This window comes from Arachis hypogaea, chromosome 9 (assembly GCF_003086295.3).
Source record: "Arachis hypogaea cultivar Tifrunner chromosome 9, arahy.Tifrunner.gnm2.J5K5, whole genome shotgun sequence".
Taxonomy (NCBI): Eukaryota; Viridiplantae; Streptophyta; class Magnoliopsida; order Fabales; family Fabaceae; genus Arachis; species Arachis hypogaea.
This window is the reverse complement of record NC_092044.1, coordinates 13,152,747-13,178,287: the sequence shown is the minus strand read 5'-3', so window position 1 is coordinate 13,178,287 and position 25,541 is coordinate 13,152,747. Positions and strand designations below refer to the sequence as shown.

The window sequence follows — 25,541 nt, the reverse complement described above, 5'->3', positions numbered from 1 at the left end:
TGCATGAGTAAGGCCCCCATATGTGTTATAACAGATCAATCCTTGCAGATGCGTTCTGCATTAAAGACCACATTACTACACACACGTCATAGATGGTGCATATGGCATATCCTAAACAAGATACCAAACAAGCTGGTAGGTTACCGTCATTTCGATCAGCTCAACACATGCTTGAAGAGGATTGTGTTTGAATCCAATTCTAAGGACTCATTTGGGAGAGATTGACACGATTTTATTGAAGGGTATGACCTCCACAATTCAAGGTGGCTAAATAGTAGTATAATCTTTTGGTTCATTGCTGCCTCTGTGTGGCTTATTTATAGATGTTATTTTATAGTCAATATGGATGTTGTACTTATGGGTTAACTTACGCTATTTTTTTGCATTTTTTGTTTTTCCTATTCATTGGCAGATATGTTTGCTAATCGACACATGTGGGTGCCAGTATTTTTCAAAGACGAATTCTGGACTGGCATGAGGAGCACACAGCGTAGTGAGAGCATGCATTCAGTTTTCGATAAGTACTTAAACAGTAAGAGCTCTTTGTTGTAATTTGTTCGTCAATACCAAAATTGTGTTATAGACAAGGAGCAAAAGGAGCTTGAGTGTAACGCTGCTGATTTAAGGGGGATTATCCCTTGTGTTTCCAGCTCACCAATAGAGAAGCAGTTCCAGAGATAATATACAAAAATTAGGGAGGAAAATATAAAAAAATACATGGAAGGCAACACCTAACTTCAAAAAAATATGCATCATCAAATCTATTCTCACTTACTACATATTTATCTATTTTCTCTCGGCGCTCGGAGTGTGTTATCTATTTTCTCTCGGCGCTCGGAGTGTGGGCCATTGTGTATGGATTCTAACACCCATAGGTTATTAGTCTGTCGGTGGAGTATATATAGCCACTAGTGATCATCTCGACACACTGGAACAAACCACTTCATCGTTGAATAAAGCATGCTAGCATATAGTTATTTTTTTCACATTCTTGTAATGAAAAATAGATATTGTGTGTGGATAAGTAAGTACGTGAATTACTTACATATTTAACTTGCTTCGCCTTTCTCGCATCGAACCAATGCTGCCCGCGACCCATGAAGCTGCTAAGAGTAGGGACAAAACCAGTGTTCATCCTGGCACATCATTCAATATTATCATCACTCAATATTAGGGCCTGCAAACCCATTTTACATTCGTTAAACACCTAACGAAATAATTTAGAGTATCCTTCACCGAGGCAATTATAGGTATTAATTAATATTAAGTGGGTAAGGACAGATTACACTAACAATTAGTCTCGGCAGAATACAGTAAAATTCGTGCAAAACCTTGCATTGCTCGAAGCATTGAACATGGCACAACAGCAATCAACCACCTAAATAGAATAAAGGCATTGCATTTCAGAGCGCTTTAATGCAAAACACATACTCAACAATTGATTACAGTTTTTTTGTTTGCTCTTACCGTATCGCTTACTCTTCAATGCGATCCCAGTGATTGAAGGTCCGCTCGCTGCTGCTGAACATCATCACCATTGCGAATCCACGCTAGCGTGGTATTCTTTGCACCCCTATGATCTGTCACCCACTTGTATATCCTGTTCATGTCATCATATCTAGGCCTTGCAGCACCCCCAGATGGCATTAGTGTGTCCACCACATCTTTTGTTTTTCTTATATTTTCTGGTGTTTCAGGATCCGGAGTCGCATTTCGTTTATTTGTTACTGGAGATCCCGGCGTTGAGTCTGGTATGTGCATTGAGAAATGCCAAGCGAGAATGACGGGATTGGAAAGTCAACTTGAGCTGGGTCCTCTGGCGCAACATACACTACCATTGCAAGTTCTCTAGATTCCCTGCACATTCATTAACAATTAAGTGCTCTTAACCAAGGTTCTGAAAATCAGACCGGACCAGCCGGTCTGACCAGTGTAACCATGACCCGGAAACAATCACGGTTTAGTTAGTATCTAAAAACCGCTAATTTAAAAACCGTTGAACCGGCTGGAAATCGACCGGTCAGACCGAACCGGGACCCGGCCGGTTTTCACTTTTCAACAAAAAAATAAAAAATAAAAGACGCCTCCCTGACCCTGACTCCCCCTCTGTCTCTCTCACTCACCGCATCTGCTTCCTTCTTTCAACAAAACCTAGCCTCCAATGCCACTTTCTTCTTCAAGTTGTGTCACCGCCACCGCACTACCGCCGCCGTCGCGATTTGCGCCGCCATTGTTCGGACTGCATCCATGGTCATCGAAACGCGTCTTCTCGCCTCGCTTTTCCGTCAGTTTTGAGCTTCCGCGTCTGTTCTGAGCTTCTGCCGCCTCTGTATCGCCGTGCTTCCGCCGCGGTGCTCCCTCTTCGTCGCTTGTCGAGCTTGCCTCAAGCCCTTGTTTTTGCTCTAGCCTGCTATTATCACCATGCTTCGGCCTCTGTTTTGGCTGAGCTTACGCCAGTGCTCAGCCCTGATCTGAGCTCCCTCTCCCTCATCTGAAATGCTGAATCTCTGTTGTTCATGTTTTTTTTAAGTAATTTCTTACTTATCTGTTTTGAGTTTTCTTAGGTTTCTTGCTTATCTGTTTTGAGTTTTCTTAGGTTTTTTTCTTAGTAATGATTTTCTTAGGTTTTTTTGTTATGAGCAATTTAAATTATTTTATTTTACAGTAATTATGGAACTATTTTTGTTGTTCAGATGTATTTTTTTATTTAATTGTTCAGTGTTGTGTTTATTGTTGTTGCTGATTGTTGCTGTTTGTTCTTGATGGTTTTGATTGGTGATATTTGTTCACTGCTATATTTATTCTTATTGTTCTTGATTATTACTATTTTTTTCTTGTGCTATTTGTTTTCTAAGTTGCTATTTTTCATGTTTTTGCTGTTTTTCGTGTTATTTTTTAATGACTATTTTATTTCTGGTATCTCTGAAGATGTTGATTGCTGGCATCCTGAAAGCTTGAAGCAAGAAGTAATGTTTCCAGAACTTGAGAGTTATGAGCCAACCATAGAAGGAGCTTTACCAACAAATAATATCTGTTCAATTTTTATTAATGGAACCTGCAGGCTTGAGTCTATGGATATCTCTGATTTAGCAGAAATCATATCTTTTCTTTTCACATACCAGAACTCTATTGGAAACAACAATAATCATATTATACCCTTAAAAATTGCTATTACAATCTGTTGATTGCTTACATGAAGTATCTGTGAGGGTTGCACATTTACTTTGTTCTTGGGTCTTGTTCAAAATACCTCGTGTTCAAGAAATGAGTTCAAACAATTGGTAGCTCAGATGCTAATGGTCATATCTGACTTGGTGCGAGAAAACAATGCTTATTTAATTTAGTGGCATCACGGCCTTGCTAATGCTAATGCTAATGCTAATGCTTGGTTACTGAATACTCTATTTTGAACTTTTGATATGTTGTATAATGTACTGATTTTGTTGTTTTTAGTGTTTAATTTAGTGTCATCACTTCCTTGCTAATGGTCTATTTAATTTAGTGTCATCACTGCCTTGCTAATGCTAATCCTTGGTTACTGAATGCTCTATTTTGAACCTTTGATATGTTGTATAATGTACTGATTTTGCTGTTTTAGTGTTTAATTTAGTGTCATCACTCATCACTGCCTTGGTAATGCTCTGCTTAATTTCGTGTCATCACTTCCTTGCTACTGCTAATGCTTGGTTACTGAATGATCTGTTTTGAACTTTTGATATGTAGTATAATGTACTAATTTTGTTGCTTTTAGTTTTTAGTGTCATCACTGTCTTGCTGAACAATGTTGCTAATGTACTGGTGTTGCTGTTTTAGTGTTTTATAATGTGTTGCTGTTTGATAATATACTGGTGTTGCTATTTGATAATATACTGGTGTTGCTGTTTGAGAGTTGCTAATGTACTTTTGATCTTTTAAGATTTATATTAGACTATAATTATATTTTAGGGTGTTTATTTATAATTTATTTATTATTTTATTCTAAAACTATTTTTCTGGCTGAACCACTGGTTAGACCGGTTAGACCAGTGAACCAATGAACCAGTGACTAGAGCGGTTCGATGACCGGTCCATTTTTCAGAACCTTGCTCTTAACTGAGTGCTCTTAACAATTAAGTGCTCTTAATTGAGCGCGAACTAAAATAACGAAAGTTGTGTAACCAGCATAAGATTATATGGATAATATCTATTATTGATTAAACATTCCACCTCAAAAGCAAAAAAGAGTCAGAGATAAAAAGTCATGTACCTACTATAATTATCAATACTTCGTATTATTGTTAAATTCATCTAACTTGCCTTTTCATTGAAGGTCCGTCATCAATATTATCATCTGTTTCATTTCCAACAGGTGTGTCAGGCATTGTCTCATCCCCTGTGGGCATTTCAGCACATGTCTTTCTCATATTCACAATATTCCCCCTAATGGACTTGTTTTGGGACTCTTGACTGTAGTTTCTGTTTAAATAAATTAGAAGTTGAGCAGCTATAAGTGATAATAATAAAGGACACCTAATACAAATCTGATCTGATCAAGTAAATCTAGTACGTTTAAATGTGTAAATGGTATTAATTTGAAGGTTTACCCAAAGCTTCTTCGTGCAGAATAAAGTAAAGAATGAATAGTAACATCCGCAGTGCCAACCATTTAGCAATCATAATGCCACACAGATAACATAGGGTATGAGGAATGCATAACATCCCAATTTAAATTATAAATATTAGCTATTCGAACTCCTATTCAAGATAAATCTACAAGTTACAACCCCTAATGTTGTCATCCTTCTCAACTAAGCACAATATTATACATAGGTAACATATATTAAAATTATTTTATAAATGATAAAATTTTATATACAAACAAATGTAATGATTAATTATGTCAACGCAGATGTCCAAATAAAAAAAATTATACTAGTATAGTATTAAAATGAGGCAGGTTAGAGCATTAAAATTTCATACTATAATTAAAAATTCAGTAACTTGCCTTTCCTCGGAAGGCCCTTCATCAACATTATCATCTGTTGCATTTACCATTGGTGTGTCGGCCGATGTCTCCTCTCCTGTGGGCGTTTCCATACATGTCTTATTCGTACACACTTTATTCCCCTAATGCATCCGTTTTTGTGAATCTTGGCTATAATTTCTGTTTAAATAAATTGGAGGATGAATAACTATAAATGATAATAAAAATGTCACCTAGCACAAATATAATCCGACCAAGTAAAACTAGTACACCCAAATATACAAATGAGTTTAATTCGAAATTTTACCCAAGGCTACTTTGTGCCGAGTATAGTACAAAATGGACAATAACATCCGTAATTCCAATCAGTTAACATCCATAAGGCCACACGGATAACATCAGGTGTCAGGCATACATAACATCCAAACCAATAAGACAAAAATTAGCTATTTGAAATACTATTTAAAGTAACTAGTATTGACATTACTTAAATCTTTATTTAATTGGAATAACGCTCATCAAATTGTCATTCATGTTGCACATTAAAACCAAAACAGCTTAGTAAAGGGCATTTTGCTATGCACATAAGGGAGAGGACACATAGTTTTCAAAGTTATTATGTTATGAAATGAATGCTAAAACACAAAAAGATGTATTTACATGTGTAAGGTCTATTGCCATGCTCAAGATAAGTAGCTCAAACAGTTTTTTAAAGATAGATCTACAAGTTACAGCATCAATATCATACTTCTAAAATTAGATAAATAATTAATTACTCTATACATGCTAAAACTTTATATACGATTAAAAAGACGCAAGATCTAAAAAATATTTATACTATAATAATATTAAAAAGATGCAGTTTAGAGCAATAAAAATTTATAACAAAACTGAAAAAATCATTGAATTGCCTTTTTTTTTTGGAATGATGTTCATCAAATTTAGCAGGTGATGCATGACCAGCCAGTATGTCGGTCTCATTTTCATCTACCGTGGGAGCTTCTTTACGAGTCTTTCTATTAGACTTTCTTTTTTTCATAATGCATCATCTCTTTGATACACGGTTGTGCTTTTTTGGTAACCCATACATCTTTCCAATTAAATTTAGAAGCTCCTGCAGTGGACAAAGTATAAGTTTTATTTTCATTAGAGCTTAAAAGAAGTGATCCGATTAACATATCTTTCACACTTATCACTATTAAAAGATTATATATCTATCATATGCCTCACCGAGTGAGATGTGCTTTCCTCTTCATCCATCTTCTTCAGATTAGCAAGCGACTAGTCTCTGATCCACGGTTCTCTCCCATTATATCTTTCTAAATCTCCATTCCTGTTAGCATGGAGATATATAATCTGAAAGTTATAGTAATTGCTATTAACAAGGTATACTATAAAATAACAAATAACAAATCAAATGTTAGGGATATACGGCTCACCAGTAATACGAACATACATTCATCCACTGTCTTCTTTCCTACATCCTGAAACCTTAGAACTCCCTCAATTAGAAAATCATAAATGTACCTCGCCCAATATATCTTCCTTGGGTTCGATACATCAATGGTAACCCGCATATGTATGTCTGAAACGGTGGCCTTTGATGAGGGAAAGAACAAACACTTTGCTATCAACCTGATGAACTGTCTCCAGAAGTTAATTCTATTGGCATCGGACTACATCGAGCATGTGATAACATCCCTTTTCAAATCTGCTTGTGTCTTTCCTGTGAAGCTGTTAACAAGTCGGTGCTCTGCTGGTGTTTCCGAAATTTTGAAACTATTCCCTGCCAAACACAAAATGAGTCGATGTAGTCCAAATCTTTAATGGCTAATTTTACCGAAAACATATACTCAACAAGATTATTGTGGATAATTTTTTTTCTTTTTCTTCCTATTTTATTTGGGAATTGCTTACCATGGTTCGGTACTCCAAAACACCGCACAATTGATTGAACCGATATGAGAATTTTTCTTGTTCCAACGATCAAAGACTTTTCATCCTGACTATATGATGATGCTAATGCCACCATCATATCTTGGTTGACAGCCCATTTAGGCACATATTACAGCCAGCCAAATTTTATGTTCTGCACCTCCATTATTTTCTCTCTGCCCGTGTTTGAACCTAATTGCTTCCTAACTGAAGCAATACAATATGGCGAGCACCTAGATACCAGTGTTTTCTACACAAACATTCATAATCAGCACAAAGTGACAATGAAGAAAAATGTTAGTTTTAACATTTACTATTAAAACACAATATCCCGAGTTTATAGTTAATTCACCGCTAACCATTCAACGTACCTTTTTTGGTTTACCAATTTTTTTTTTGTAGTTCTCTTTCGGGAATGCTATTCTTATGTGTCTCTTTTTTGCTCCTGGTACAAGCCATGGCTACTTCTTATTTTTTGAACACCTGTTCACAAACAACTGCTATATATACTCAAATAACACACCTAAGTTAATCATTAACATACCAACATGTTTATCAATATCATAGATACGCTAACAACTTTGCTTAGTATAACATATATGATTGAAAAATATCTTGCTCTATCATTATACTATCACAGTGGCCCCTAAAAATACCATTTACATGTCTAATTTTTTGAGAGTTTACGGTTAATCTCTATAAAATTTTAAATTTGATACCCACCTGAACTAACAACTTTGCTTGCAAATAACTTTCAACAAAAGTATGATATCAAGAGATTGCATATGAAATTATGATCCTCCTGCATATCCCATTCTCTATTTCTACCGTGATTGTTGTGATAACCACACTAATTAGGTTAGTTCAATACAAAAACCATGATTATTTTCTATGTATCCATCATTCTTATAATCATTTCACTAAAGTAACTAATCAAAACTTAGTGAATTAATTTGTTTAACTATATACCATTATTTAAATAGTCATATATGTATTGTATGTTCAGTTTTTAATAGACACCAATAAAGATAAAGCAATTCACACTAAAAAAATTCATGCAAAATTCTAACTCGACCTTTTATAAAGATAAAGCAATTCACACTAAAAAATATCAAGGCATAACATCTCTATTGCATCCGTATCTAGAAGAATTTTTTTTTCTTTACATGAATAAAAACAGAAATTTGAAATAAAAAATTTGCCACTAACCTTAAGTACTCTTAATGTACTCCCACTATAGTTAACTACCATAATCAGTCAAGTAATAAAAAATACAAAATCTAAGTGACAGACATGAAAAAAATACTTTATTCATTTTTTTTCTATCTCATGGTAGAATTAACAAAGAGAAAAAAAATGAAAGGTACCTGAAGCAGCTAGAATGAAAGCGATTTCGTTTTTGCTCTACTCCTTCGCCTGGACTTTATCATTTAAAGACACAATTGCAGCTTTTTTAGCGAAGACCTTCAAAGTATGGAGGTAACCTGAACAAAATGACTATTTTACATTAATCACATAGTTAAGAACTTGAAAGAAAGCACAACACCAAGCACGTAAAATAGCAAATCAATCCACTGTTGAATAGATAAAATATTAGTGGAACCGTAACACTCCAGAAAAATTATGGATGCTTATCAAAATGAAAAAAAAATCCCTTTTTTGATGCCTTTCCTTTATCTCCAACCCGAAATGCCATCTTTGCAAGTTTTTTCCTTTTTCTAAACCCATCAACGTGAGATAAACACGAAATTTTCATCGTTAATATCGACTCCAACCGCATGTAACAACTGATAATAGAGCCCCAATATGCCAATTAATCGAAACATAAAACTATATAACATATCTATAGGAGTCGGAGACAAGGCTATGCGATGCTCGACCTTTCTAGTGGAGACTTTCGAAGTATGGAGGCAACTTGAACGAAATGGTTGCTTCTTATTTGTCACATTATTAACTAGTTGAAAGAAAGCACAACACCAAACACATAAAATAGCAATTCAAACCACGGTTGAACAGATAAAAAATCAAGAGAACCGTACCACACCAGAAAAATCATAGCTACTTATGAAAACGAAAAAAACCCCTTTTTTTATGCCTTCTCTTCGTCTCCACCCCCAAAATGTCATCTTTTTCAAGATTTTCCCTTTTCTCTTTTCCTAAACCCATCAACATGAGATAAAGACCAAAATTTTCATCGTTAACATTGACTCCAGCCACATGCAACAACAGATAATGGAGTTCCAATATGCTAATTAATTGAAACATGAAACTAAATAACATACCTATAGGAGTCGGAGACAAGGCTATGGGATGCTTCGATGACGAAGCTGCTTGAGTTTTCCTCTCTGCGTCTTTTCGTTTTTCTCGGTTGTGGGGTTATGGATGGAATATAATGGGGAGAAAAGTCTTGATCTTTCACTCGGATTAATTTTGTAGTGTTTTCGGATGTTAATCCACTGGACAGAAATTGCATTTTAATTGAAATAAATGTAGATGAGAGATTTTTAGGGATTTGATTGAGAGGAAACTGAAATTAATTTTGGGAATGAAATTAATTACTCCAGGCATGGAAAAGAAGGTAGAGTGATAAGTATGTTATTGATAAGCAAGTGTACTCTACTCGCTTGCTTGTCATGAGACTGGCATTTATTCTGTAATATACCTATATTATATATTATTTTTTGGCTACCTAGCACTACCTTATTTTTTAAGCTTTTTCATCAAGACTAGAAACTGTTACTAGACTAAGTTGCAACAAAAACTATTGAGTGAAAAGACTAACCGTGTTAACTAGGACATTAAAAATTTCGTAAATGTACTTAACAACTTAATCCAAAAGTCTATCCTAATTCTGAGATAGTTTAAATATGTTATCTAAAAATTAAATTAACTCAAATGATACAAGAGAACTGTTGGAGGTAAGAATTCACAGTATGCGTAGGAGTGTTGAAGACTTTACAAACTTAAGGATGATTTCAAATTAAAATCCTATCTTACTCTGAGATATAGTCTTAAAGTACTTTTTAAGAGATAGAGAACACTTTCAACTTATATTACATAAAAATAATTTACATAAAGATGTATAATAAATATTTAAATTACAAATTATGTTCTCTTGGTTTTTGGCAGAATTTAATTATAGGGCGAAGATGTGTAGAAGAGGCGTTGAGGATATATGTTTCTATATTTTGATCTTCTAAAATCCTCCTCACATATAAGAGAGATTTTATGGTGTTTTTTTTAATTTGGAGTTACAAATAGTCGTTGAAAATCTTTTTCAATTGTTGTCCTTATAATTTTGTAAAGAGAAATGAAGGACGATGTGGTTTTTGCTTGTATTGTTAGCGTCTTTTGCAATATATGAAAGCTTCACAGTAAACTTGTTACAGATGAAAGAGAACATTTTTTAAAATGATTTAACTTGTTGAACAAGCTCATTTCATACCTTATGAGGTGGTCGGTCCATTCAAGTTTCATTTTTGAAATTGAGTAAATGACCATTTGTACTTATGAAAGATACAAATGCTGACAAATGTATCCATATAAGAAGAAAATTCACCTTGTAACCACGAAAGATGACCTCCGTGTGCCAGAAGTACCCTGACGTTGGTTCGCATTTGGTCCGTTAATATCTGAACATACGTGGCAACAAAACCACTCCAAACCTATCTACGTGTAACCTAATTTTTTTGTTAAGAAATAGCATAAAAGAACCTTACACCCCCTCTGTGCCCTAGCAGAGCTCCGTTGTTGTCGCCACTGCCATTCCAAATCGGAGAAGCTGCGGTAGAGACATTTTTTCAGTTTAATCAAGTCGTTGCTTCAGTACCCGCAGGCCACCATTGTCTGCATCTCGCTGTCCACTACCTGCTGTCGTTGAAATCATCTCGCCGTCTTCACTACCCACAGCTCGCCATTGTTGTAAGCATCTTGTCGTCCACTATCCATAGCTTACCATCATTGCTCCACAGAGAATAGAGGTATGTCATTACTAGTTTTTTCATCTTAGAATGTTTTTGAGAATTTGTTGAATATTCTAATTATCTTCCATGGGCTTGAGAATTTTTTTCAGAATCTTTGGATTAGGGTTAGATTCCCAGTTTCTATGTTGTTGTCTATAATTACATAGGATAGTACTATAGATTATACTGTATTGCTTGCAAGAATAGCCACTGTCCATATTACTCTGTGTATTAATCATAGGGGGAGATTTGAGTGAGGTCCATATGGGAAGCTTGTGTATGTTGGTGAAAAAATAACAGAGATTGAGAGGGTTAATGTGGATACTCTCAATGAATTTTTCATAAATGATTTGCTAAAAGATATTGGGTATACATTCATTACTGATTTTTATTGGCTAGAACCTGGTAAAGAGCTTGATAATGGGCTGAAATTGTTAGGGATTGATATGGACATAGTTAAGCTGTATGAGGCTACTGTGAAGAATAGTAACAGAATTTACTTATACACAGAGCACCTTGTAAATGATCCTGTTATTGTTGAAGAGAATATTACTATAAAAAAGATGAGATTGAAGACTTATGCTAAGAAGAATCCAACTCCAAAGAAGACTTATGGATAGTGAGGCCCAAAATAGAGAAAAGGCCCATGAAGCAAGCAGCCAGATTGAGATTGAGACCCAAAAGGAGGATGGTGTTAATGTGGCCTAACAATGATCTCTAGCAAAATAAATCTCTCAGCCTCCCACAACACCTATGCAACCAAATGAGCCACCTTAGCTTCCAATTAATCACAGCCTTCACAACATCCCATTGAGCAAGAGCAGTAGCAAATACATACTGCTGGTTCAATATTTCTAAGTGCAATTTTTGTCTCAGTATCTAGTGAGAATGAAGCCCAAGCAGCTGAACAAGTATTCCACAGCCATATAGAAACCCACTTTCACAATTAAACTCTGAATCAAACCCAATTCCACACTCAGATACTAACAGTACTCCTCAGAACAACCAAACTAACCCAGATGAGAAGGTTGAGGAAAGGCCTAAGGCGAGCAAGAGAATCAGGGCTGTCAAACAGGCTAGCCCGACCCATTTAGGCCCAACTTGTTAAGCCCGTGTGTTAAATAGGTTGGACCGTTTAAGCCCGCTTCATTCGCGAGTCATAATTTTTCAGCCCGGACCGTTTATGGTAAGCCTGATGGGTTAAACAGGCCAGTTCATTTATCCTTTTATTTTATTTTTTAAAAAATATTTTGACTAAAAATATCACTTTTAGGTCAAAAATCTTAAAATATAATATTTTTTAGTTGATGAGTGGGATTTTTGGGTCGGGTTGGAAGAAATGTCGACTTAATTAAAGTGCAACTTTTTTTTTTGAAAAAGAGTAAAAAAATAAATAAACGGGCCACCCGTTTAACCCGCCATTTTTTTGGGTTAATCAGGCTTAGCCCGTTTAGTCCGAGTTTTGAACGGGCTTAATTTTAAAGGCAAACCATTTAAATGGACAAACGGGCTGGCCCGATGGGTTTGGCCCATTTTGACGGCCCTAAAGAGAAGATCAACAAAGAAGCCTCTCCTAACTAGACAATCTTTCATATCCAATCCCAATCCTGACAAGCCTCCATCCATCTATGTGCCTGTTAAGCAGGAAGAATTTTTGGATGAAAATGCTGGATATCATTGTTATGAATCCAAAGAATTGAGAAGCATAACAAGTGATGAAGATGCTGATGAGCTTCCAGTCTTTCCTCAAAACAATGCTGATGTTTCTATCAGCCAAGTCCAGTTGGAGTTAGGGATGGAGTTTGAAACACTCAGCATTTCAGAAAGGCAGTTCAAAAGTTTAACATCAACATTGGAAGGAGTATATTCTTCCCTTGATGTGATTCAGCGAGAAGTAAAGCAATCTGCTATGATGAGGAATGTCCATGGCAAATATATTGTGCTAAGAGGTCTTTTTCCTTGAGTTATCAGGTCAAGACGTTTGTTAATGAACACACCTACAACAGAGATAATCATTGTAAGTCAGCTAACGAAAAATGAGTTGTAAATGAATTAGAGGAGAGAATAAGAGTCCAAACAAATCTGACAGTGAGGGAGGCTGACCAATTCTTTAGAAACGAGTATGATGTGCTAATTAATGAAAGAAAAATCTACAGAGTGATGGGCAAAGCAAAGGAGAGGATAAAGGGTTCTGAGATTGCTCAATATGCTAGGCTCCATGATTACACAAATGAGATACTAAAGACTAACCTGGGGTCTACAGTGATGATACACACTAATCCACAACCTGATTCAAACCTTCTATTTCTCAAAATTTATGTATGTTTTGATGCTTGTAAAAAGGAATTTCTTGGAGGATGTAGACCATTTATAGAATTAGATGGAACCTTTCTCAGAAGGTACTTCGGGGGTCAGTTGCTTACAACCATAGGTCAAGACGCAAATAACCGCATATATCCTATTGCCTATGCCATTGTTGAATCCGAGAACAAAGCCAGCTGAAAATGGTTTTTAGAGATACTGGAAGAAGACCTTGGAGATTTCAGAGCAAATGGGTTTGACTTCATGTCAAATATGCAAAAGGTACCTAATATATTTAAGGATTTTAGTGAGTTAATATATTCTTGATATATTCTGTTAGTAATTATTTTGAGTTGGGGAAACTTGTTAGTGATTAATGATTGGTGAATTTTTGTACACAATGTATGAATTTTTGTGTTATTCTTGAATTAATTGGACATGTATTAATCATCCGTGTTATTATTTATTTAGTATTTCTGATTTAATTGTTTTGCATATTATTGTATTAGTTCAAATTAAAAAAATAATCATGGCTTTTATTGTTGATAATTTCATTTGTTGTTAGGGGTTAATACTTGCCCTAGAGATGTATCCAAGGGTCATAACAAGTGAAGTTACAAGAAGAGAAAAGAAACAATGGCTAGTAGGAGTGGTGCACCTCAGGAGCAGGTAAATGTGGGGGATGAATATCCTGATATTTTGGCTAAAATATATTAGGAGAAAATCTTAGAAGCTACAGATGCTGAGGCAGCAACAACATGCACTGGTGAGAAAAGTGCTTCAGTAGCCCTATAACCTGCAGTTGTAAGTGCCATTTCATTTCATTTCATTTGTCATTAACTATGTTACATGCTGCAATCACTCATCTATTACTTCTTGTATCAACTCTAAAAAACTCAACCAAATTTCCTACCGAACCCTGCAACAACCAAAAAGCCTGTTAATAGGAGAAATGTTAAGAGACTTTCTTCAAGTACTCCACCATCTACTAGACTTCCCTCTACAAACCTTCCAACAACCAACTCAAAAACAATACTAATGGTTACACCTCAAACAATGCAAGGTGCTAGTATTAGGACTACCACACGTTTTATGCAGTTTATGTCTACACCTAGTACAACATCAACTGTTAGAGGCAAAGGAACAATGGTCAGAGAAAGAGGAACATCCAGTGGGTCCAGTAATGTTGTTTCAAGCGGGAGCAACAATTCAACTCCAATATCATAGTTGTTTAATTGATGAAAATCACTTGTTTTATTGCATTGGTTCAATGTTGTTTTAATCTGAATTAGACTTTTGGGATTGTTTTGTTGGTATATTTCATGTGATCAAGAGAGATGATAAACTCTTCAAAGCTTGCATAAGAATGCTCTGTATTTCTTTTAGGTAACAATCTTACAAGACCTTCCCAACTTTTTTCGATCTCATCCACCCATACAAAATATTTACAATCTCATGTTTGGAAAATCAAAATACCCACACCCATCCAACTGTCAATGAAAATTCAAAAAACTAAGGAACCTTCACAAAAAAAAAAAGAAAAGAAAAACGCTAAGCCATTACCTTCCAAAGAGGACATCGGATGAACCATCTATTTGGGTTTGTTATCATGTCGATTCCATTAACGCAACCTCCAGTCCATAGAAGCATCTCCCATCAAACTTCTTTTCCTTTTTCTTCCTCGAACTCGAAGCATTGCTGCAACTTACATTACTCGTAACAGAGTTAAATCTGCGTAGAGACATGGCCATGGGTTAGAGGGTTTTTCTTTGTTAATGTTCGTATTTGAGGAAGAAACGAAAATGAAATGATTTCAATTTCTAGGTTAGGGTAAACAATTGAGAAGAAAGGAAGAAGAAAGGCATGTTTGGATTTCAATTTTTGTAGAGATATACATTGGGTTACACGTAGATAGGTTTGGAGTGGTTTTATTGCCACGTAGGTTTGGATATTAACAGACCAAGTGCGTAACCAGCGTCAGGGTACTTCTTGTACACGGAGATTATCTTCTGTGATTATAAGGCGAGTTTTCTTCTTTCATGGGTACATTTGTTGTATCTTTCATATGTACAAATGGTCATTTATTCTTTTTGAAATTGTATATTTTAATATTTATACTTTTTTATATTAAAAAAAATTAATTTTATTGCACTGACAGTGTAAAACGTTTTAATTTACACACTTATGCTATCATATTTATTTTTTTGGATGATCATTCACATAATTAATATAAAAGATAATTATTTTGGTTGATATGATATTACGTAATTAAATGCACATATAAAATTACTTATACTGACAATAAAATTAAATTCTTGAAAAATACCTAATTTGTTTGTGTTAAAGAAATTGTTTTTTAATACACTACCATTTATTTTAAGCAAACATGAGATAACACATTAATAAAATTATTAAATTATATTTAAATATATTAATCATCAAAATTCATATGAAATATCACGGAGTTAACAAAATAATCACATGAATTAAAGTTCAATTATGGATTTAGTTATGACATGTAAATATATCACCAAGTGAGCTAATTTGTTGCATTCCACATACATGATTTAATCTTACGGGATCTATGTTCAAATTTTTCCCGAAATCCATTTCTGATCCTCTCAGCACTAATTTATCTTTTAATCATAAACCCTAATAATAATAATAATTTATTTGACTAAAAATGATACTAATCTGTCTCTGTCTTTCTCTCTCTATATATATAGTGTCTGTATGTTTAATTGAAATTAGAAAGCCTAGAAATGAATTAAGAAATGTTTTAACGTGCAGCAGGAATAATAATAGTGAAAATTGTGGTGTATGTCCACATCGACGTGGCTGTACTTGTGTGGGGCCAACTGGGTGCATGGTGTGCTTATTTGCACAATCATTGCTCTCGTGCCTCCTCAACTTTATCAACAGAAACACAAATAATAAACACACATGCAAACCAATTTTCAAACACATCTTATTAATTAGCACTAACTAAGAAAGGATTAGCATCACAATATAGAACGCCAACAAAAGTGGTATTAATTAATTATATATTTTATTAGCACTAACCAATTAAATTCATGTTTTTCTATTTATATATATTTTGATAATATTTTTTATTTTTATTTTTTAAATTAAAAAATATTATTTCAATCTTAGCACCACTTTTTAAATGTTGATAAAATTTTATATATATCTCCAATATTTTTTGTTATATAAAAATACTTATATCAAATTAATTTTTATGTGAATAACAAAATTCAAACTCTAGGACTAATTGTTCCTTATATAATTTTCTGGAATATTATTGGCTACAAGCCTACAACAATGGTTGTTCTCTCTCTTAGCTTCTATGTTGCCTTTAGTCTGAAGAAAAATATTTCATAATGAAATGTAGGAGGTTGGATGAGAATATAATAACAAGTCCACCAAAGTGTGTGTGTTGTAGAAAAGCATCTAACTAATATATACAAGCCCTATAACAATCATGAGGTGTTATCATCATACACGAGTCTCAACTCTCACGTTTCATGTGTAACAAATTAATAATTTATTACTACATATATATGAATAATGGATGCTTCTTGGTCTTCTTCAGTTTCAAAAATAAAAAAAGACATCATTATTTTCAGATTACTACCAAATTTTTTCGCCATGTAAAACAAATTCAAGATTCTATTGCCATGGAGAAATTAAAGTATATATGAATGTATATATATTTTTTAAACATCGTATTGACAATATATATACTCACGAAAGAAAAAAAAAACATGTTTATGTTTATTAGGTAAATGCAGTAAATTCAATACACAACAAATTAAAATGTTTCTTCTAATACAAAATCATATATACTTGTTTTTATACACTATACATGGATGTTTGATTAAAGTTTTGCACATGTAGGTTACTATATATCATATCACTTTCGTATGCATATATTACCACAAATTAAACTATTTATGTAAAAATTGATGATACTTATATCATAAAATTATTTCTCTTAAAAATTTAAGCTAATAAAAAAAGATAATTATATTTTTAATATGTTCTTTTAAATTTTCTTTTTGGTTTACTTGAATTTGTTATATAGACTCTTTTTGTCTTTTAATTTGTCTTATGCTATATATATTTTTTCGACTATGCTGTGTATATATATTAAAATTAGTCATTAAAATCAGCCACTAGTATAAAATATATGTTAGAATACAAAATTATAAATACACATTAAAAATAAATTAATTACATATATATTTAAACATAAATATATTAATAGTTGATTTTAGTGTATAAATAACATTTTTAATATTTTTTCTTTTGAAATAACAAGAATTAAATTCTAAATTTTTTTATCATAAAAATTTTAATACTATATTATGAAAATATATTTTTTTTAAAGTTTAAATTAATAAAAAATATACGAATAATTATATTTCAAACCGATTAATGGCTCCAAAATGACTATCCGTTCCTATTGAACGAAGGATGCACAACAAATCTATATGTTTAGAAGAGAGTCCAATGATGTCTGACATATGTGAAACTATGATTAACTTAAATAATTCATTCTGTATATGAAAATGATGATATTATTAGTGATTATTACTTTTTGAATAATGGGTAAAAATTGAGGAGATAAGAGACAATAGCATTATCTTTCGTCTTTACTGTACTAATAAGCTTTAATTTGATAATTAATAAAGATGTCAATCATTATTATTGTTATTCTCTCCAATAATATTTTCTGTTGCTAGACAAGGACAACATATAGAAGTGTTAATAAGCTTCTTGAGTAAGACCTATTATTATTATTATTATTATTTCCAATCATACTTCAACTATAATGTAGTAAGCATTTCAATTTGTCCTTAGCTTATTCAAGATAAAATTTAGCTTAAAATAGGCTCCAGATTAAATTGTGCTCCACAAATTAGAATATCCGAAACCTTAAGCAACATGATAAAACTCTTTTTAATTATTTGTTTTTGGTGATGTATCATCTGTACGTACAGATACAAAAGAAAAAAAAACTATACCCTAGGTAGTAAGAAATATAATTATTTGTTTAAGTTTTTGGATGGGCGGTTTTATAATTATTAGAGTTTCTATAATAAAAAATTCTAAAGTTCAATCCTTGATTCCGAAAAAAATTAGTATAAAAAAAATAAAAAATTTATAAAAAATTATTCACGCAAACAAAAAATGCTCTTGAATGAGTGAAATATGTAAAATATATAAATATTCATGAATTTTTAGTTTATCATAAAATCATTTTTTTAAAAAATTTAAGTTAACAAGAGAATACTGATAAATAATAATTGTATCCATAACACGTCTTTTACACAAATTTTTTTTTTATTTGTTTTATACTGAAATTATTTGTATGAATAAACTATTCGTATTTTAATTTATACATAAAGTAAAGGATAATATTATTGTTTGCGGTGACAATTGAAATAAAATGTTACAAGTTGAAAAATTTTAAGCAACTAACATTTTTATTATTAGTTTTATAAATTTTTTGTGTTTCTGTTATTTAAAAAAAATTAAAGACTTAATTAACTAAGAGTTCGTTACAAAAATATTTATTTAATCAACATTTTTCTTTAACCTATCAAAATTTATAAAGATCAAAATAACTATACATGTATTAATATTAACCTATAGGTCCATCTAGTGTACAGATGGATATATACAGATTTTTGTCTTTTTGTGGCTGAAAACGCGTGTCATTAAAAGTGTTGTTTAAAGAAAAAGTGTTACCCTTAATCGTTAACTTGGCTCTGATACCAATTTTTTAAATGTAATTTCTTTTTCAAAATTATTAACTTTTCATATTTTGCTTCGAATAAATTTATGATTTGTATAGATTTGGTTGGTGGTACTTTATAATCAAAAGTATTGAACATTTCTACTATTACTAATTCTGATTTCATTTATAGTTTTTCAATCTTGTTTTAGTTTATAATATTCTTTTTTGCTTTGATTATTGTATATAAAATCTTTTATCTGTTTGTCTTTTTCTTTAATATAATTTTTCAAATCCTCCAAAACTTCTTTTATTTCTACACGTTCTGTTGTTTCTAAATATCTTTTTAATTTTTTAACTTCATTCTCCATTTTTTCTTTCAACAGTTTTAATTCTTTTAAGTCATAATATGGTGTTTTAGGCATTTATAAATTTTTTAAGTTTAGCTCCAACTTGTTTATATTTGTTCTTATTTCTATCCTTTTTATTATAAGGTCATTACTTTCGAACTGAAGATTATTTAATTCCCTTTTATACTCCTTTATTTTACTTTTTAATTTTTTCGCCCTTTTTTTTATTTTATTTTCTGCTCTTTCAATCTTTATATACTTCATTATTTATCTTAGAATTTCTGCAAATTCTATCATCGATTCATCACTATTTTCTAGAGATTCTATTAATTTTTCTAACTCTTCAACTTCTCCTTTCAATTTGTCATAGATTATTTTTAGAGCTTCAAATGCTCTGTGATTTATTTCAGAAAACTGTAAATAATTCAACCGATTTTCTCTTTCAAAGAGCTCTTGTTTCTTATCTTGATAGGTTACATATATTTTCTCTTTATTTATTGTCATAACTTAGTGTTTAGGGTTTCATTTAATTTTTCAACCTTTTTTGTTAATTCTTTTATTTCAGAATTTTCTTCTTTAATCTTTAACTTAGATAAACTTAAAGGGCTATTAATTTTGGATTCTTATTTGAAAATTCGATGAAACTAATTTTCCTGATGATTTTTTTAGTAAAAGAACTGGGTTTTCAATAGCTTTATATTTTGGTATTTCTGTTTTTACAATTTTCTGAAATAATTCATCGACATAAATTCTCTCTGTTTTTAAATATTATACTATGATGGCTATTTGTTAAAGCATAATTTATTGCATATGTAATTGAAAATGGTTCATCATTTTGTTCAATTAGATTCTTTCGGTGAAATTTATAAGCCAAACTTATAGATCTTCCAAGATTTTCAGTTGATAAAGGTATAGCATATCCAAGATGGGCATTGAATTTAACATTTACGTTTGCCAAGTTTCCATGAACAATTCCAATTATTTGATCTATTGGGTCATCAGTAATTCTTTTGTCACAGATTGCTAAGCTTATCGGTGAATTAATTCCTTTCATGTATGTGGATTTGATTAAGACTTGTATAGTACTAATATGAATCCATCCAATTTTAGATCTTTTTTGTTGATCCTTAATTTTCTCAATCTGTTTACTCAATTCTTCATCATTTATCAAAGCTATTTCAAGTTCTCCATTAGCAGATTTTATCTTTATAGGGGCTTCAAGTTGAATTTTCCCATAATATATTATATTTTTTCTATTAAAAACTTCTTTTAAAAGATTTTGTTTATTAAAATTTTCATTTGATTTGAGATTTAATTCTGTTTTTAGAACAGCCTGTTTTTCATTATCTAATAAAGCAGATAATCTATAATAATCAGATTCTTCCGTTAATTCTAAATTTTCTAAATAATTCATAATTATGAGATTAAGATAAAGGCGTACCTTTCTGGAGAAAAACTTCCTTTATTTAGAATATTTTACATAAGATGTTTTTATCTCCAGAGGGGAGACTGTAGATACTAACCCCAGAGGGGAGTTTAGAATTGGTTTTTCCTAAGGGAATTCTTCTTCAAACTATAGAATCGCCTCGGCCGCTTCCTCCTTGCTCTCCTAGCATATGAGTACTCTTAGCCTTCTGCTTTCTATTGTTTGATGATTTCTACAATTGCCTAAGTAACCTATTTATAATGGTTGGGTCTGATGGACAATTCCCATCCTTACCCTTCTTATGACGTCATTGCTTACGTCATTGTTTATTATCTTGCACCAGCTACATTGTTGGTGCTCTATGACCTAAGCGCTTACGTCACTATGTAATAATGTTGAGAGATGCTTCAGATGTGCTGTCCTCTTCCTTCATTATGTGGCCTTCAGATGTGTTGTCTCCTTCCTTTATCATGTGGGTTGATTCCGTTTCATTATTGCTTTCTTCAGATAACTCTGAGACACATAGCTGGCACTTGTGGTCTTCTCTGTCTTTTATCAAATAGCAGAGATTCCTTTTTATCCCTTCGGGGAGCTTTTCTAAGAGTCCAGATAAGTTGTAGAATGCTGATTCAAATTCCACTAAGAGTCTCATCTCTCTTTCTTCAATTTCATTCCTTTTACTGGACACAAGCAAAGTATTTCTGCTTTTATAATTGATTCTTGTGTGAGATTCCCTTGTTATCTTTTGAGTTCTTTCGAAGACCCTTGCTAGTGTGCTGGCTAGTCTTCCTTCATGACTGTAGATTGTTAAATCTTGAACTTGATCAATTGGTTGAAAATTTCCTGGGAAGACGGACATGAAGATTACTTGATGTGCTGGAACCAAGCATTCTTCTTCTTCATTAAAAATAGGTTGACTATTCGTAAATTTTAGGGATATATCCCTTGGATTTACGTTGTCAATCATATTTTTAAATCTCTTTACTGCATCAACGAATCCTGCAGGAAACTCACTAATAATTTTCAAATAATTAAAAATTAAAATTGTATCAATTAATCCATACTGGAAAAACTGATAGGTGTCAGATGGGGAAGCTTCTGGAAATATAACCAGCTTTGTTAACTGTTCTTTGGCAATAGGATAATATCCCAAGATTGCCCTTTTTTCTTCAGTCCAATTTAGGACTATGTTAAGGGTTTCTCTGAGATTTGATCTACAGACCCTTTTCTTTTCCTTGATTTCAGCCCTTGTAGGAATGTTTCTTATTATTCCTGTTCTCTGGGTTTGAATTGGAGCTATATCTGCTCTTTTTAGGGTTTGCTCTGGATGAAGAGCTTCATATTCCCTGAAAGATTCCTTTGCTTCTTCCAGTGTTAAAAACCCTCCTTTATGAATTATCTTTGATTGATGTGTAAATGGTGCTGCTTTTTCCCAGGCATCATATACTCCTTTCATGGGGCCATTATAAATTACATAATATTTTTTATCTTGGGTGGATTTTTTGATAATTTCAGCAATTGTTTTATTTTCTGGAATTTTTTCTTCACCTGATTTGTCCACCACGCTTAGCTGGCTGAACTCTGATGGTTTTGGTTGTTGTGTTGATTTTATTGCTTCGATGGCCTTCTTGAGGGATTGGATTTGTGTCCTTATTTGCTGACAATGCTTGCATTTTTCGAGTTCTTGTTCGTATTTCTGAATTTCTTGATCTAATGCGTTGTAGACGAACTCCATTCTCTTGTTAATGTATCTGCAATAACATTTTTGTCACCCTTAATATATTCAATTTTTATTGGATATTGTAACAAGAATAATTGCCATCTTACCAATCGTCCATGATTATAATCAACTTTTAAATTATATCGTACGAAACCTGTTAGATAACTTGAATCTGTCCTTAATGTAAATTCTCTGGGTAGTAAATCAATTTTCCATTTCTTAAGAGATTTAATTGCTGCTAGAGTTTCCTTTTCATGAGTGGTATATCTCTGTTCTGTTGAAGTAAAAGTCCCTGAAATATACCAGCAAAGTAATTCCTTTGGGGAATATTTAGAATCTAGTGATTCTTTTTCTTGTTCCAAACTTTTTATAGCTTTCTTAGCTTTTAGACATCCTGACCAGGTTATGTCTGAAGCATCTGTTTCTACTATTAAGTAGTCATTTTCTTCTGGAATATAAAGTTCTGAAAGTTTTTCACATAATTCTTTAATCCTTTGAATTTGCATACTATCTTTTTCATCCCATTTCCATTCTTTTTTAGTACTTATTTTTGGAAATAGGCTTTTAGTGTATTCTGTTATATTCTTTAAAAATCCTTGATCAGAAATATAATTTATACATCCTAAAAATCTTTGTAATTGTTTTCTATCTTCTATTTTATTGGGAAATAAATTTACCTTTTCTAGGAATTTGGCTGAAGTTTTAGCTTTCCTTGAGTGGATAGAATTAATCCAAGAAACTCTATTTCTTGTTTTGCTATTCTTGCTTTCTTTTTGCTAAGAACTAGTCCTTTTTCTTTACATCTTTCTAAAACTATTAATAATTTTTGAAGATGATCTTCTTTATCCTGTTTTGTAAAAATTAGTATATCATCAATGTACACTAAAACAAATTCATTTAATTCTTTTAGATTTCCTTCCATAAATCTTTGATAAATACCTGGAGCTTGTTTTAATCCGAATGGTAATACATTCCATTCATAGAGTAACACACTTGTTGATTCTTTTGTTGGGCAAGTAAAAGTAGTTAATTTCTTTGTTTCTTCGTCTAAACGAAGTTGCCAATATCCTGATTTTGCATCAAGAGATGAAAACCAAGTCGCTCCTTTTTTTCTAAAATAGAATCTTTTCTTGGAAGTTTATGAGCATCACCAATAGTTGCTTCATTCATCTTCTTATAGTTAATAACCATTCTTCGTTTTCCCCTTTTAATTTCATTATTGTTTTCAACATAAAAGGCTGGAGCCGCATGAGGACTTTTACTTAATCTTATAATTCCTTTTTCCAAAAGATCTCTACATTCTAAAGAGAACTCTTCTCTATCTCTTGCGGAATAAGGAATTTTATTTGGAACATTTATCTCCTTTGTAGGATCTTTTAATTTAATGCTTACTAATTCGTTATTTGTATTTTTAATATCTAAAGGATTTTCAGCACAAATTTCATCCAAAAGTTCCTCTATCTTTATTTCAAGATTATTTTTTGGAATATTTATTTGAAAGTATAAATTTAAATAACATGTTTCTAATATAGAAAATATTTTAAATTTTAAGATCTTATCTATAGTAGTAGTTGGTATTTTTATACGTTTTGATTTTTGATTTATTGAAGAATCATGTGGAGCTTTTAAAACTATGTATGTTAATTCTTGAATGAATGGATGATATAGTTTTAAAAAGTTATTTCCTATGATAAAATCCATTCCAGAATCTAACATATATATAGATGGAACAATGAACCTATAATTTTGAATAAAAATTTCAGTCATCTCTGTTTTTTGGTCAATTTTATGTATTGATTTGTTAGCTATTCTAACTCTTAATGGTTTCTTTAATTTTTTCCAATCAAGTTTTATATTTGAACTAGCAAAGCATTGTGTTGCTCCAGAATCTATAAAAGCATTTATAAATTTTTCTGCTATTTTTATAGTAATAAATGTGGCATTATTACTCAGTCTCTGAGTCTGTTTCTGAGACATATTCAAAAATATAGTCTAAGTTATCATCAGATTCCTCTAAAGGTTCCATAAAACAAGACTTAGCAATTTCTATTTGTTTGGTAAGATCTTTTTTATCTTTCTTTTTCGGACATTCATTTGCATAATGTCCTTCTTCTTGGCAATACCAACACTTACAGTTTTCTTTTTTATTTGGGCAATAGTCACTTTTTTGCCTTTTGTTTTTATTGTTATTTCTTGTTCTAAAATACCTCTTTTTTCTCCAATTTGGATAGTATTTTCTTTTTCTAAATTGATATTTTCTCTTTCTCAGAAAATTTTTATTAAGCCCATATTTTTGGGGTATCTCTTCATTATCCTGACAGCAGATTCTAATTATATTTGCAAATCTTTTTTGAGTTGCTTCTTGCATACAACGTTCTTTTATTTCCTCTCTTATTGCAGCGGTTGCTCCACCAAAATTATTTTCAATTGTCCCTCTATTTATTTCTCTTATAAATCTTCCCATTATAAATTCATTAGCAGGATATGGAAGTTTTGTTATATACATACTAAGATAATGATTTTTATCTTCTTCTTTTAATTTGTAATAATGTATTCTATATTCACATATATAAGATTCCACATTACATAGATCATATATCTGGATATTAGCTAAATGGTTTTTTGCTTCTTGATATTCTTTATTATAGACTTCTTGTTTATGATCTATAATATTTTTCCCAAAAAATTCTTTATATAGAATCATCATTATATATAATATCTTGTCATAAGCTGTTATTTTTGTTGCTAAATCTTCTATTATTTGGTTTTCTATTGATGTCATATAATCTCTTATAGTCCCTTTAGTATGAAATCCTATGTAATTCCAAATATCTCTTCCAGACAATTCACTAAGTTTTGGATTAGTAAAAGCTTCTAATAAAAAGGAATTCAACCAATTTTTGAAAATTTCTTTTTCATTCTTTTTACAGTCTAAATCGAGCATTCTTTCTCCTTCCATTTCCTGGATTTTAGGAACGTACTTTGATGGTATTTTTGTATATTTTGAATCTTTATTTATAAACCCTTTTTTAAAAGCATAATTATCAAAACCTGTTTCCCATTTATATTGAGATTGGTTATCTTTAGATGTTCCAGCTTCATTTCTTACTTGTATTGGAATTGCTGGTTCTTCGTCACTTGAAT

At 32.0% G+C, this 25,541-nt stretch overlaps 1 long non-coding RNA gene across 1 annotated transcript; it reads left to right on the top strand.

Annotated features, from left to right (window-relative positions):
* The first annotated feature begins 2,096 nt into the window (after positions 1-2,096).
* LOC112710440 (uncharacterized) lies at positions 2,097-3,192 on the top strand. Its single transcript, XR_003156844.3, has 2 exons — positions 2,097-2,529; positions 2,929-3,192. It is a non-coding gene; the product is annotated as an uncharacterized lncRNA (long non-coding RNA).
* The last annotated feature ends 22,349 nt before the right edge of the window (positions 3,193-25,541 follow it).